The sequence below is a fragment of the Hesperophylax consimilis genome, chromosome 18, assembly GCF_061612785.1.
Source record: "Hesperophylax consimilis isolate HC1 chromosome 18, BYU_Hcon_1.0, whole genome shotgun sequence".
NCBI lineage: Eukaryota > Metazoa > Arthropoda > Insecta > Trichoptera > Limnephilidae > Hesperophylax > Hesperophylax consimilis.
Window position 1 is genome coordinate 14,750,291 of NC_142853.1, and position 14,692 is coordinate 14,764,982.

At 32.7% G+C, this 14,692-nt stretch overlaps 1 protein-coding gene across 1 annotated transcript in view; it reads left to right on the forward strand.

The window, feature by feature from the left end:
* The first annotated feature begins 200 nt into the window (after positions 1-200).
* The window catches only part of Ugt50B3 (UDP-glycosyltransferase family 50 member B3), a 118,221-nt gene continuing 103,729 nt past the window's right edge, over positions 201-14,692 (forward strand). The window contains exon 1 of the mRNA XM_089642363.1: positions 201-249. The gene's annotated coding sequence lies outside the window, so the exon portion shown is untranslated. The remainder of the gene's footprint in view (positions 250-14,692) is intronic.

Below are 14,692 nucleotides of genomic sequence, written 5' to 3' on the forward strand. Positions count from 1 at the left end.
AGCAAAATAAAATCTTATAAAACCAATCTTTCATAAACTAATGCTCATATTTTCTTATTTTTCTTTTACAGTGAAAACAATAGAACATAGAAAATCGTGGTTCTGATTTGAAAAAAAGTAATAACTGAGGCTGATCTCTCCGTCTCTGCCGCGCTGTGCATTCTCGCAAAAGTGTGACGAATCAGAGGAGGAAAGCAGAGACGATTAGAAGACGGAGCTGAGACAGAGGATTTCTCCATTCCACTGAAGGTAAGTCAACAAATGAAAGTGCGGGCTTCGTTTTTAAATGATAGTCTAGTTTAATGCCGATAGAAAAATACACAGTAATGTAATATTATTTCGTTTGGTCTTAAGAAAATATGTCTAGTCATTAATAATGACATTCACGCGTACACCCAATTATAAGCACTCAAAATATCTCAGAAATAAGACAGTAAGTAATAAAAATGACTCAATCAAAACCATTTACCTACTTACCAAAACTAAACAGTATTCTTTTTTTTATATAAAGCCTGTTTTCAAAGATTTTTAAAAATAATAACTTACAAAATCGTAAGTTTTGACAGACAACAGCAGATCACGGAGAGTATTTTAGAATTTTAAGATTTTCGGATGAAGATTTTTCGCACGTTTTGAAAATTTCGTTATATTTTGACCGAGTGGCTGAGTGGGCATCGAGTTTGGATTCCATTCAGTGTGTTCAATCCCTCGGCTGACTAAGTCTTCCATCACAACACAAACATAATTTTCTGCTTACTTTGATGATAGTAGGATATTTTCTAATATTGTCAGGTTATTCGTAACCCAGGAATGTTTGTCTTTTTTTTAATTAATAAAAAATATTATAAGTTATAACTGCTAGCTTTTCTGTGTAGTCCTACTTTATATCTCACATAACTTGACTTTTTTGTTGCTCTATAAAGTAAAACTAATCATATAATAATATTTTCTCAATCGCTAATGGGAAAAAAAGGTTTTAGCTTAAAGTTAAAGGTTCTTGCGCTGTATGGAAATAATTTTTGCGTTGGCATCATTTTCATGATTTGTTGAGGTTATATCGTGTTTAACAAACTACGGTCCAAGAACTGCCCCATGTTCGGTAAGATCCATTGAATGCCTCGCGAACAATGATGATGTCGTAAGAACTGAGATGTTGTGGCGCAGGTAGGTGATAGATGGAGTGGAGGTTGACCGAAACAAGTCAGTGTCAGGGATTCCAGGGGCGGCACAAATCAGGGCTGTGCAAATTGATAAATATATATTTTTTTAAAGATACTTATTATGCAAACGATTTTAAAATGAATAAAAAATCATCAATTATTTTATCATGTATTTTCCTCAAAAAAGTCAGTGTCAATGACATTTTGTATATGTTTTACATTTTCCTGGTTTGAATAGTTTCAAATCGTCAGCGTAAAGTAATGATTTGCAATAAATTCCAAATTTTAAATGATTAATTAAGATAATTAATAGTGAAGGTTTGGGTGTGTTCCTTGTGAAACCCCTGATGTTTCCGTTACAGAAGAAGATTTACAATTGTATTGTCACTAATTCACTTATTTAAGATAATTTGTTGTACATGCTGTCAAACACTATTCTGCGATATAATGGAATTGGGAAATTATCAGGTAATTAAATTATTACGTAAAGAATCTTTTTTTCATCAAATAAGGCACACAAAAAAGTGATGCACCAAAGTAAATGGGTTTTCAATATAAATCGTTAGTGCACGGTTAAAATTAGCGTTTTTATTTCATATGGTTTACACTGCAGCTTCAAAATTAAAATAATTAAGAAAAACATTCATTAAATTAGTTTCAGGATAATTGATTTGATTAAAACAGTTTATGATAAGAACTATCCAATTAAATTTCATAAAAGAATGAAAAAAATCGTCACACATGAACAATAAAACTCTAAACATGTAATTATGATTCCGGAGAAAGTGAAATTCATTATTTAATAACTTTGAATTGATCAAAAGGTGTTTTCAAGCAATAATTATAATAATTAGTTAATTGGCGTGACGTGAATTGAAGGTCTTTATACCTATTATTTTTCTATACAAATAGTTAGGTACTGGTCGTAGAATTACGAAATTAATCGCCAGGTTGTACGGTTTGCAGCGTATAAAACAATAGACTATCCGTGTTGCATAGAACGGATAATTTCTACAGCGCTGTTATTTTAGTAAATATTCTCATATAAGGCTTTCAAAACTGAACCAAATGATACGTAATTAAATAATTTTACTAAATCAAACAAATATTATTGTACGCAGGCCACGTCGAAAAATGGTGGCAAAATCGAGATGAGTAAGTAATGCTACGTCTACCGGCAGGAGACACTTACAGACCAGTCACTCAGTTATAGATTGGTGAAATCATTCGTCAGAACAAATATTTGTTATTATCACTTCTAGCTTTTACTCGTGATAATTTTGTGGGAAATCTGTTGAATAAATACACATGTCGAAATTAAATTTCATTTACTTTTCAACGTATTAATAAAATTACTAAAAATGGAAAATTAAAAACGTGGATATTACATAAATAAATAAATCAAATAACTGTCGGATGTTAGTACATGTATTGTTTCATAGTGGTTTCACACAAACGATTGATTTCCTTGAGTCTAAAACTTTAAGGCGCACAGCTTACATCAACGTTGTGCAAGCAGCTTCCCTACAGAGCCTTGGACCATTCCAATTTGACCAATTTGTGAATTTCTACATAATATGTCAAAACCTGGAAGTCAAACATAAACCAAATACAGTACATACCCATTTTTCATGATAAAAAATGTAATATTTTTTATCTGAATAGTTCGAATGACTCTTTGACATTATACGCAAAGTATAATAAATTAGTGTTTATTTTAGCAATACAAAAATAATAATAAATAACGGAGAAAGTGGAAAGCGAGATGACGAAGGCTTCCAAAATGTATTTTGCAAACTAGAAACAACGTAAAAAGTCATTTAAATTTGCAGAGACATTAAACTTTCTTTATAAATTAATATATATAAATAGGATGTTGCTTGCTTTGCTCTTTTGTTATAAATTGCGCTTTGTAAGTCTTAATAGTTTTAGGGTGAATTGCATAATACAAAAAAAAAAGTCTTAATAGTTTTAATCCCGTTGATACATAAACCCTTGCATATGTTTATCTATATTCTCTAAATTCCTAACAATTAATCAAAAAAAATCGTTTTGATCGTTTGATCACCCGTCAAGCTACGGGTTACGTTACGGTTATGAACATAAAATCAAACGCTAGTGAGTTATATACTATGTAGGACTATAAGGTTATTGAATTTTGGACACGAGCGTAACACCCGCTCACAGTTGATGTTGCACAGCAAAATTTATCCTATGAAAAAAGGGATAGCATGCCAATTTACTGATAAAATATTTGTCATATAGAATACATTTACGCAATACATGCACGCGTTATTTTCCTAATAAAAATGTGACAATATTATTATTTGTTCCACCGTCCTTATAAAACATTCGCTTTTATCTGATACTTTGTTAGGAACTCTGTCAATTCATTCGTTAAAGTCTTGCAGTCCAGTTTTCAACAGGAAAACGAATAATTTGATTAGATTTTTAATAAATTAATGGTATTTTATATCAGCAAGTTTTCTCCGTGTGGCTTCATGAGAAAGGTTCGTTTCTTTTACATGACAAGGAATTCCTTTCACGGCAAACATTTTCATTAAATTAGTTTGAATTAAAATAAAATCTAAATCCTTTGTGCACAAACCTTAGAATAAAGAATAAGTTAGTTATTTATTTAAGCCACACGTAAATAACTGTCTTCCAAGGAGACGACTAATATCATTTTACTAGTGAAAAATCTATGATTCAAAATCTAACATCATTACGTTTCACTAACAATTTCCACTCTAAATTTGAAATTATTTGGCTGAGTAGGTACCTTAAAATGAACTTCTCAGATGACTAAATTAAATTAAATATGATGTTAAAGCATAAAAGATAGTGTGATATATTTCATAGCAAAATTATATAAGACAGAAAACCTATGAAATTAATTTTATTTTCAAGAAAGAAACCCGATATTTGAAATTTTACCCGAAGTAAATGAAAATTTACCTCACCCAGAAACGTAAACAACACAATTTAGTGATGATTACGATGTACAAATTTAGAGGATGTAAATATTAAGAATTCGATGAAAAACTGGAACGTCAATAGGGTAGCCGAGCTGCATTTTCAATTAATAAAAAAATAACATTTTTATAACAATGAGCAAAAATAATTTTGAATATTTTATATATTTTGAACAGTGTCCATTTTTTATGAAAATACCTGGTTATTTACGGTTCAATTGAATTATGGTTTTCGAAATATTCTTACACAAATTACGTCGCTAGTGTGAGGGAGTTTTAACATTTTTAAATGTATTTCCAACAATTCGTTATGGCTTTTAACCCATCTTTAGAAAAACAATTTATTTATTTACGCCCTAATGGGCTTTTTCAAAAGTAGGTAACAAGTAATACAGTTGTGTTACATAGTTTACAATAAATTATGATTTTTGATTAAATTAAGGTAAATTCAAATTAATAGTGTGGATCCCGGAAAGCTAAATATGTATTTTATTTATTTTATTTATTTATTTATTTATTTATTTATCAAAAGAAAGTACATATTACATATTGGATGCTTTGCCTGTCCAACTAGGAAAGTTTCCCGTTCTAGGACAGACAAATTGACATGTTTAGTTCATATTATTACTGAAATGTACATAATTACATAACAAAAACCAAAAAAAAAAAAAAAAAGTTTCATTTTTCTCTGAAACTAAGTTGTGTAATAAAGAAAATGTATATAGTAAATATAAGTACACATACATTGTTTTGTGAGAAGTAGAAAAAATTAATCTGGTAGCATATATTATAATCGGATTTACCGAATTAACCTGGTAACATAAAATATTAAAATTTACAGAGTATGAGGTAAGCGTTGTAACTAGAATTAAAACATGAATTCAGAACAAATTATATTATACGGCAATACGAATATATACCGCGCTCATTTCTTGAACTACTGCTAAAATGTAAAAACAATAACTATATATATAGATAGAAATATAAACTATGAAACATATACTATGAATATAAATACATAGTACCTGATTTAGTGCTACTTTGGTGAAATTGGTGCATTACTTCGTACGCCATATTGTGTTATGTATTTATTATAAATCATTACCGTAGTAGGTACCAAGTTTCACACAGAGTTAGTGTGCGACGTACAAATGTGATACGCTTTACAGTAGTGATGTACCTAATGAGCAGACAGGCTTCAGGGGCGCATAACCATAAATCTTAGGTTGAAAAACATCAGAAGTTTGGTGATTTTGTTTAACAGTACTAAGCCAGCATTCCGATAAAATAATAACGTCGAATTGGTAATTGAATTGATCCAGAAAAATTAAAAAATCGTCAATATTAGAAATGCTTCTTATATTTTGGTGTATAATTTTAACGCCGTAAGCACACCATTTATAGTTATTTAGATTGTTCATATCATCAATGACATTCATGTTAAGATCTATGCCGGAATCATTTCCGGTATCATAATTTAATTGAATCATAAGTATGTGTTGGTTGTGTGTTGTATAGAAGTTGGTTCCCGAGTAATATATAATTAAATGCGATTCCAAATGTAGTTAAAATGGTAAATGTGCTTAATATAAATAATATAGTATAAATGTTGTAGTTAGATGTAGTACTATTAATGAGATAGCAAGAAGTAAAAACAAAATGGTAGCAAGAATTGCTTGATATCAAATGAATTAGAAAACGGTAGTAAATTATACAAATATGAGTAATATATAATAATATAGTATAAATAATGTAATTAGATATAGTACTATGAAAGAGATAGCAAGAAGACAAAAAAATAATAATAATAAAAATAAGGTAGCAGGAACTGCATAACATACATAACAAATGAATTCCAGAAGGGTAGGAAATGAAACAAATATGGAGAAATATAGAGCGAGACATAAATGCACGGGTCAAGACATACCTCGAAAGAATAGCCATTAATTCAAAATTATCAAAGCGCAGCCAATTTGCTTTCGTCTGAGATAACAATGGCATTAGTTCCCTCGTTTTTACGAAGATAAATTTGCCCCCGTTTAATCCAAAAAAAGCGATATTGTTTCTCCTTCGCCGCTGTTCGTGTCTTGTACCACAGCTGTTTACCGCGAAATGTTAGTTGTTCTGAAATGAAGATCGGCGAGCAGGAACCAGCTATACCGATGTTTGAGGTGTTCAATTTGTCTTCTGGATTCTGTTTGTTTTTGTTGAAAGTTTTTACGTCTGTTAACAGGTTTTCTCTTGCTATGTTCGTTTTGAATTTAACAATGATTTCTCTCGGATGACTCTTGTTGTTTTTTTTTGCTGCTGCGCGATGAATGGCATCAATGTCCTTTGTATCAGTGGAGGACTTTGTTGTTTTGCAGATATTGAAAAAAACGTCTTGCAGATTTTCTCCTTTGATTTCTGGGATGCCTCTTATTTCTATGTTGTTCGCTTTGAGTTCCCTTTCCTGCATGTCCACACATTTTTCCAAGACATAAATCCTAGCTTCCAGGGTTGAGTTCTTTTTAGTGAGTTCATCATTTTTTAGTTCGATGTCACGGATTCTAGCCATGAAATCCTCATATTGAGAACTCATAAATTGAATACTTTCAAGTATTTTGTTATTCTGATCTAGAATATCATTTTGTGTTTTTTCCAGATTGGACGTCTTGTTCATGACTAGATCTTGAATATCTTTAAGATTTGTCGGTGTCTGAGCGGCGATCGCTGAACTAATATCCGTAACTTTTTTAATCTGCTCCAAAGGTTCAGTATCACTGATTGTCTGCAACGGGCTAGCAGCGCCGGGCTTGGCTGAATTGCAATGCTTGCAAACTTGTTGAGATCGCCGTTCTTGATTAAGTCGACGATATTTGTTCTCAATAATACCTCCGCAAGCCAAATGAAATGCCCCTTTGCATGCGGCACACGTGAATTTTAACTCGTCAGTACGTAGAGTTTCTGAGCACACTCGGCAATGCATCTTGAATTAATGTTTTTTTCGTACTACCCGCGTAAAAGCAAATTGTATTGTTTATAGTTTTGCTGATTTAATTCGGAAGGAACTTTAAATAACTCGGATATTATAAAAAAAATATTTTAGAACTTTGTAGTACGAACACGTAACACTCCGAGTAACTTTTAATATGAGCGTTATAGTTTTTAAAATACACTTTACTACGGAGCAAGTTAATATGAACTATTCACAGGTATAGAGTATTGTTGAATATATTATATTATATTAAGGAACATAAACATATAAAAACAAAAGTGTATTCACTACGGAGTTGTGAATTCATACATCTCAGTAAAATGATTAAAAAGATTTCGTTTTATAACTAATACGGAATCTTTAAGCATGTCTACAATATTCCCAAATTTATTGCCAAAATGATGTAGTCTATTTATAGGTGTATGAGTTTCATAGTTGGTTTTAAAATTGTCACAGAAAAATGTAGCACTTTGCCTCGTATTTCTAGTCGGTACGTAAAATTTTGTTTAATTTAAAATTTAATTTGGAAATATAATAGTATTAATATATCGTGTTGTTTGTGAAATTTAATTTTTAAGATAATCTCTGGAACTATACATAATCCACCTATTTTGAAAGAGATTAACTTATATGTCCCAGACAAGTATACTCGTGGAAGGTCCCATACCCTTTTTTATGCTCAAAAAGCGAGGACTTCTGCCTATCAGAACGCCCCAGTCAACAGAGCGACTGAACTGCTCAACGAGTCTGCATTGACCATCGACATTTTTAACGTAACCTACAGGCAGTTTAACAATTATCTTTTGACGTATGTCACAAAGTAGTGAAACTGACCTTTTTATGTGTTTTGCTATACTTTTTGTCTAATTTGTAATCTTCTCCATAATGTATTGGTGAATAACCGTTTTACGGAGAACATGAAAAATAAATAAATAAATAAATAATAAATAAATATTGGGAACTTGCGGCAGGTGATTAGGTTAAGTTACGTGTATTTTTGATTTCACAACAATATTTCCATTCAGTTTGTAATGTTTGGAAAAATATTGCCACATTTGATAGTTCAGACTAATCACGTGAATTCTCCGAGCGGCCGTTGGCATTATCAGCAATAATAACATAAATAATCGGCATATCTCTATGTTTGGCTTCAATGGGAAGCACGTTGGTATCAGTTTTAAAGAAAGTAGGTTACATAGATAATTAGCCTTTTTTAACATCTATTCAGTTCTAATTTGCTCTTGATTATCAGATTACCAAGTTCTTTTTTAATGAAGTCTAATTAGACTTCAGTAAAAAAATTTGGGTTGTGAGATATCTGAAGGTATCTTCTAGCGATGACTCATTCATGAGCGAGCCGTACAATCGAGATAGCTCTTTTTAATGAGCCGTATTCGTACAACTCTTTTACTACTTGTATTACTTTGTTTTAGAAGATATTTTATAAAAAAATAGCGCTATTAAAGTTGTCCAAGTATTAATTGTTATTTCATTATTAGAGACGTGAACGGCGACTGACAGTCCGACAACTGGGCTTATATAGGGTTTTCCAATAAGAGGTGTTATTTTGAATATTAATATTTTTTTATGGCCGGAATTGGGTGGTATTGATCTGGACAACGTTTACTTTCAACAAGACGGCGCTACGTGTCACACAAGCAACGAAACCATTGATCTTTTACGGGAAAATTTTCCGGACCGTGTTATCTCTCGAAGAGGTGATCACAATTGGCCACCGAGATCTTGTGATTTAACACCTTGCGACTTCTTCCTTTGAGGCTACGTGAAAAAAAAGGTCTACGTCAACAGCCCAGCGTCGATTCAAGACCTCAAAGATGGAATTCGTGAGGCTATCGAGGACATAAGGCAGCCACTTTGCGATTTAGTTATGGAAAATTTCATGAAAAGGATATGGTCCTGTAGGCGTGGTCGTGGTGGTCATTTTACTGATGTTATTTTTCACTATTAACGGCATACCTTCTTTATAATGAAATAAACATTTGATCATTTATATTAAAAAATAGCATTTTTCTTTGAATATCAAAATAACACCTCTTATTGGAAAACCCTGTATCTATATGTACCTACACCTACTAAGACTTTTGGGTATGCTAGAGTGCTAATATTATTAAAAATTACATTTCTGATGTTGTTGTAGCTGAAAACGATTTTTTTTTTCTAAAAATCGATTTTCGTCGAATAAAAAAAACAATTTTTCCAAAATAAAGTAGTTTTCAGCTACAATAATAATAATACGCCATTTTTTGTAATATTAGCACTCTAGCATATCGGGGGGGGACGTATTCTGGGAGCTATACCGAGGGAGGTTTATCGAGCGAGCATAGTATTCTCATACGCTCTGAGCTCGCGGCTCTCGTTCAATTGAGCCGTCGATCGATTTACTCGACTCTTTGAGCCGCACGATAATATTGAGCTGGTACCGGGGCTCCCGTTCTTAATAAAATGAGTCATGGCCCATCGCTAGTATCTTCTGTTATTTTAGTAGAGATAAAACGTGTCCAAAGTACATTAAAAAATGCAAATAAGCAATTATTATGATTTAATATTCGGATCCCTAGCTCTTCTAGAATTGATTAGTACGTATTGTATTAGTACGTCTGGCTTTTCATGGAATCCTTTTTCTCCAGCACCACATTTCGAGGACGTTTATCCGTTTCCTTTCTCTGGCCATACACCTACATAAATATGGAGAAAATCAGCCCCCGGACAACTTGGTAGTCTTCATTGGTTATGAATCTGTCGCTCCTAGCTTTTGCGTTTTACTCATGGCGTCAAGGACAGCTTATTCAGTCTAGGATAGAATACCTCATATCAATTAGAGTCGATACGTCAGCATGCTCAGGAATGTTATCAGTCGACTTATCTTCTCAGGATTCCTACCAGATAGAAACATACCTGCTCTTAGATACTCTAGGCGAAATATTTAGGGTATTTAGATACCAACTATATCCTATATATCGGCAGACACATTTGACTAGATTTTTTCTTAAGAATTCATTCATTCTGCAAGCTAGCGTAAACTCGAGATCATGGTTAATTTTTGATTGAGCAATATGTGATATTAGATATGTTTATCTAAACTAAGAGTAAGATGTAAACATTTAAATTTATGTAAATACCTGTCACGTGCAAGAACGTTGTGCCTAGCACTCAATTTCTCCTTTTTTGTGTGCGCTGTACTCGAAAACTTTTATCGCCGTTATTCGTTTAAACGTTACGGTCAATATTAGTTTAATAGAAAACCTGTGGAGAAGGGTTCGTCTTGAGTAACTCTTTAAGTCGTTTTTTTAATGTTGCCATAAATATATTTTTTTACATTAACCCCACAAAGGAGGTCAAGAAAATAATTTCCCTAGAGGTCTATTTCATCTTAATATTCACAAAAATGGGCATGAAAATAGATACTTTAGAGGCAGTCGAATTAAAGAAAGCTGTCATTTATTTTATTTTATTTTAAATACATTAACGGCTATACTGCCTTTTATAAATAAACATATAATAGAGTACAAAGTAAGAAAATAATATTATTACATTATAGTAGTTTTAAACTTAAAAATAACATACAATTATTTTGTGTATCATAACCTAAAATAACAAAAAAAGAACAATGAGAAATATCATCATTTCATTTCAACATGTCCATATTGCGTATATAACGTTACATTATGGAAAAATAAGTTTTGAGTGCATGTCATATTCATATTCTTAATAATCAATTAAATGTGTCCAATAGCGCAATAATAAGTACATTTCTCCTTAACTCATGAAGTTCCCACTATCCATTCATCACCTCTTTAGTTGACGCTATGTCTCGATATAGCGTCAACTAAAGTTGACTAATTATGTTGATTTATTTTTAAAGAAAGACACACATTCCCGGGTTAGGTGGAACCTGACAATATTTGAAAATCTCCTACTACCACCACAGTTAGCGGATTGTGTTGTAACTATGTTATGTTTTTTTTTTGCTATCTCACTGTTCTTTTATTCAATGTTATACACTTGTGAAGCAATTTTCTTTCATACGAGAACAGTTTTTACTTTACGCGCCTTGCTAATTTACTTTACTTGAGAGATTTATTTAACAGTTTATCTTTGTTTGAGAGCAGCAGTGGCTGGTGGTCAAAATATATGGGGGTTCACCATGTTATATTGTCTCAATCTAATGTGTATATATAAGCATTCACTATGTGTTTTTGATTAGTTTAATTTTGTACTGTGATAATGCTTGTAAAAAGAATTCTAACCCCACTCCGTTTTCACGCAGTGATAGGCAGTGAGGATGGACCGCCAAACAACTTGGTGTTGGCACATACTCGTAGCCTCATTCACATTAATACATCGTCTTATAAGTATTATTCTGTTATTCCGGATCATGCCATGTCTTCTCCGACTTCTTCCACCATTCAAATTTACGTCATATATTCTCCTTAGACTCATTCGATCTACATGCCATCTAAGCGTCCCTTTCTTAATCTTTCTCATTAGGCTTCATGCTTTGCGGATCTCCATACATCTCACACCTACGCCTCAGCGATCTCATTTCTTCAGCATTCAGTCTTCTTTGTCCTTCTTCTGCTAGTTCCATGCATCACTGCCATACCTCTGGGTATGTACCAGCACTCCTAGCTGCCAACTGATAGCTTCGCTTCTTTGGACATTTTTTTGCCAGCGCCAACCTTATTCAGTCCTCCGTTAATGAAGTTTCCTTCGTTTACCGATGCTTGTGTTCATCGAAACCGGTCGGTCGTAATACATTAAATAAATTTGTCGTTATAAACAAAGTTATATCAAAGCCCTTTACGTGTGTGTTATTCGTATTTATATTTTGCCAAACCGGGCGCTTGCGAATAACGCAGCACCTAGATCCAGACGAGTGGACCAACATGTTTGCTCCACGTTCAATATAAATTACATTATGATATAATTTACACAACAATAAATACTATCAATTGTATTTAATCAATGCATTTCAATCTCACATAACCTCAATCTACAAATAACCAATATATTCATTGAAGCGTTTGTAAAAATACACCTTTACATAAACAAATATGTAATAATAGAAATCTGTATCTATTTACATTGTCATCTCACCGCAGCAAACGTAACAAGTGCCATTTACTTTTCTACCGTCGAGATCATTTATTATTCCATTACATAAGATCGTTGACTCTGCACAGCCTCGCAACGTCCAACACTGGGTCAAGGCGGTAGGGGATTTTATGTGATGTCTATGTAACGGTATCTATAGTTCGTTAATATTAACATAGCACGATATCTAGATGTTTGATAGTTAAACGCTAGTCGAGAAACTAACGCATTTACGTATTTTTATTTTTATTCTTTAAGCGTGCTTTGTGGCGGGTCTTTTGGGGGAAGGGAGGAAAAGATGTGAAGGGTGTTAGGAAGTGGACTTATAAATTCATAGCTCCTACTGCAGTTCAAGTGTCCGGTTTGAGAGGTCAGAGGGTCTCCATTAACCGGTCTCCGCCAATCAGATCTGACATGCAGTTGGATGGCAACAAATGGTAAAATCTCACACTGTGAACCCTGGCACCCCTGCTAAGTCGTCAAATGTAGCGAACTTCTTAGCGTGACCTATGGCAGAGATGTTGGTAATCCAATGAATGATACCCGGGGCGGCGAGCTGTACCCATAACCGCCTACCAAATTGAAAATTGTATTGCCTGTGGTTTATGATACGATATTTTTTCTATTTGCTGGAAAATTTCAGACGTAATTCTAGACAGATATTTTTTTTAATACAAGGATATTGAGAGATGCGAAATGTCTAAGAATGGAACACAGGAGACATGCTCATTTGGTCAATACTCAACAACAAAGTTCACGTGATTTTCGAGTCAATTCTTAACCAAAATGAAGACGATTTTAAACTAGTATTATTTGTTTAATTACGTCCGCAATCAGCTATACAACCGAATGTTCCGCTTCCGAAGAAGCGATTAACAAACAAGTGTTTAAAAACATGCCGCATACAGTTTTTAAGTTTAGAATTATAACAGAACATTATTTACACTTAAGATGTTTGTACATTCAATCTGCAATATATAATAAAATAATTACTGAAATTCAAACCTGTATTTTTTTATTGCACATAAAAATAAATATAGCTAAAAAATTATGTCTACAAATATACATTTTTTAATTACCCAGCTGTCGTTGGGGTCGATCCACAAAACAATGCTAATAACTTTGTAACTAGGAGTAAATCTAAGTGTGTCACTGAGTGAAAATCACACTTAGTAAGTTCATATCCATTCGACTTACCCCTTCTTCGGGTGTAATATAGTATTTCCGTATAGTTAGCTTCATTCTTATTCGCATTGTAAATCAAAGCTGAGTGAGGTAAAGAAGAAAGTGAGGTAAAAAACCGTGCGGTAAAGTGCTCGCATGAAGCGTGTGAACGCACCTTAATGGCCGGAACGTACACGTCTTAACACTGTCTTGTTCAAGTTGTTATTACTTTTTCTTGCGTGTGGCAACGCGGCTTTGGAAAGGGGAGTTGTTTATTTATTTTCAAATAAGGAACTAGGAACCGAAAGATATTTATGCTGCTATGCCACTAGCAAATGTTAACTGCCACAACAATTTTTTCAAAGAGATTTGTTCTTACTGACATTTCACGTCGACATTTCATTGAAGTTTAGATTGTGATGTCGAAATCGATTGTGAAGATTGGTAATTGCTTTCAAATACGTTTCTGTACTACTATTTTGTTTTCTTATGTGATAAATTTACTACTTTGCTGTGACATTACAACAACAAAAAATTCTCATATTAACTCAAATTTAGAAAACAATACATAAATTAAAGTTTTTCCGATAATTGTATGAAGTATGTTAATTAATACGTTTTTTAACTACAAGTAAATTTGTTAGAAAACGAGATTTATTGCCTAAATATTGCGCGTGCGGATTTTCTATATATTTTTACCAACATTCCAAACGAACAACACAATTCACGTAATATGTATTTTAATAGGTTCATAATAAATTTAAGAGGGAATGTGATGACAATCACTTTCTCTATAATGAATTCTGCGTTACAGATAGGTGCCCACTATAAAATGTAGAGTGGTGATGATTTTGCAATGTTTTGAAGAGTGTGGTTGTTGTCGATTTTTTGTTGGATTTTTTCTCGATTTTTTGCTGGATATCGTAATGGCTTATATGGGTGTGACTGTGAACACCTCGTTTGAAACATGCCTGAAGATATTTTGATTGTGCGAATCAGTACCAGTGAAAGGAATCGTTTTCGAAAATGGTTGTCGTCATCAAACTACTGGGTTATTTAGATATTTAGTTACCTAGACGTTGACTAGTCAGTAAATTTTTTTTTTTTTTTTTTTTTTTTGGAATTATTTTTTATTTTTAATAATAAGTTTACATGGTACATAATTCATTTTACATCTTGGGTTTTTTTACTACTCTTCCATTGAAAGCATTTGCTTGTGTATGGAAGGGGAGTGTACATAAATGTTATTGTTAGTTAGTACTTAGATAATTCATTGTACATAAATGTATGTTTGCTGTAGT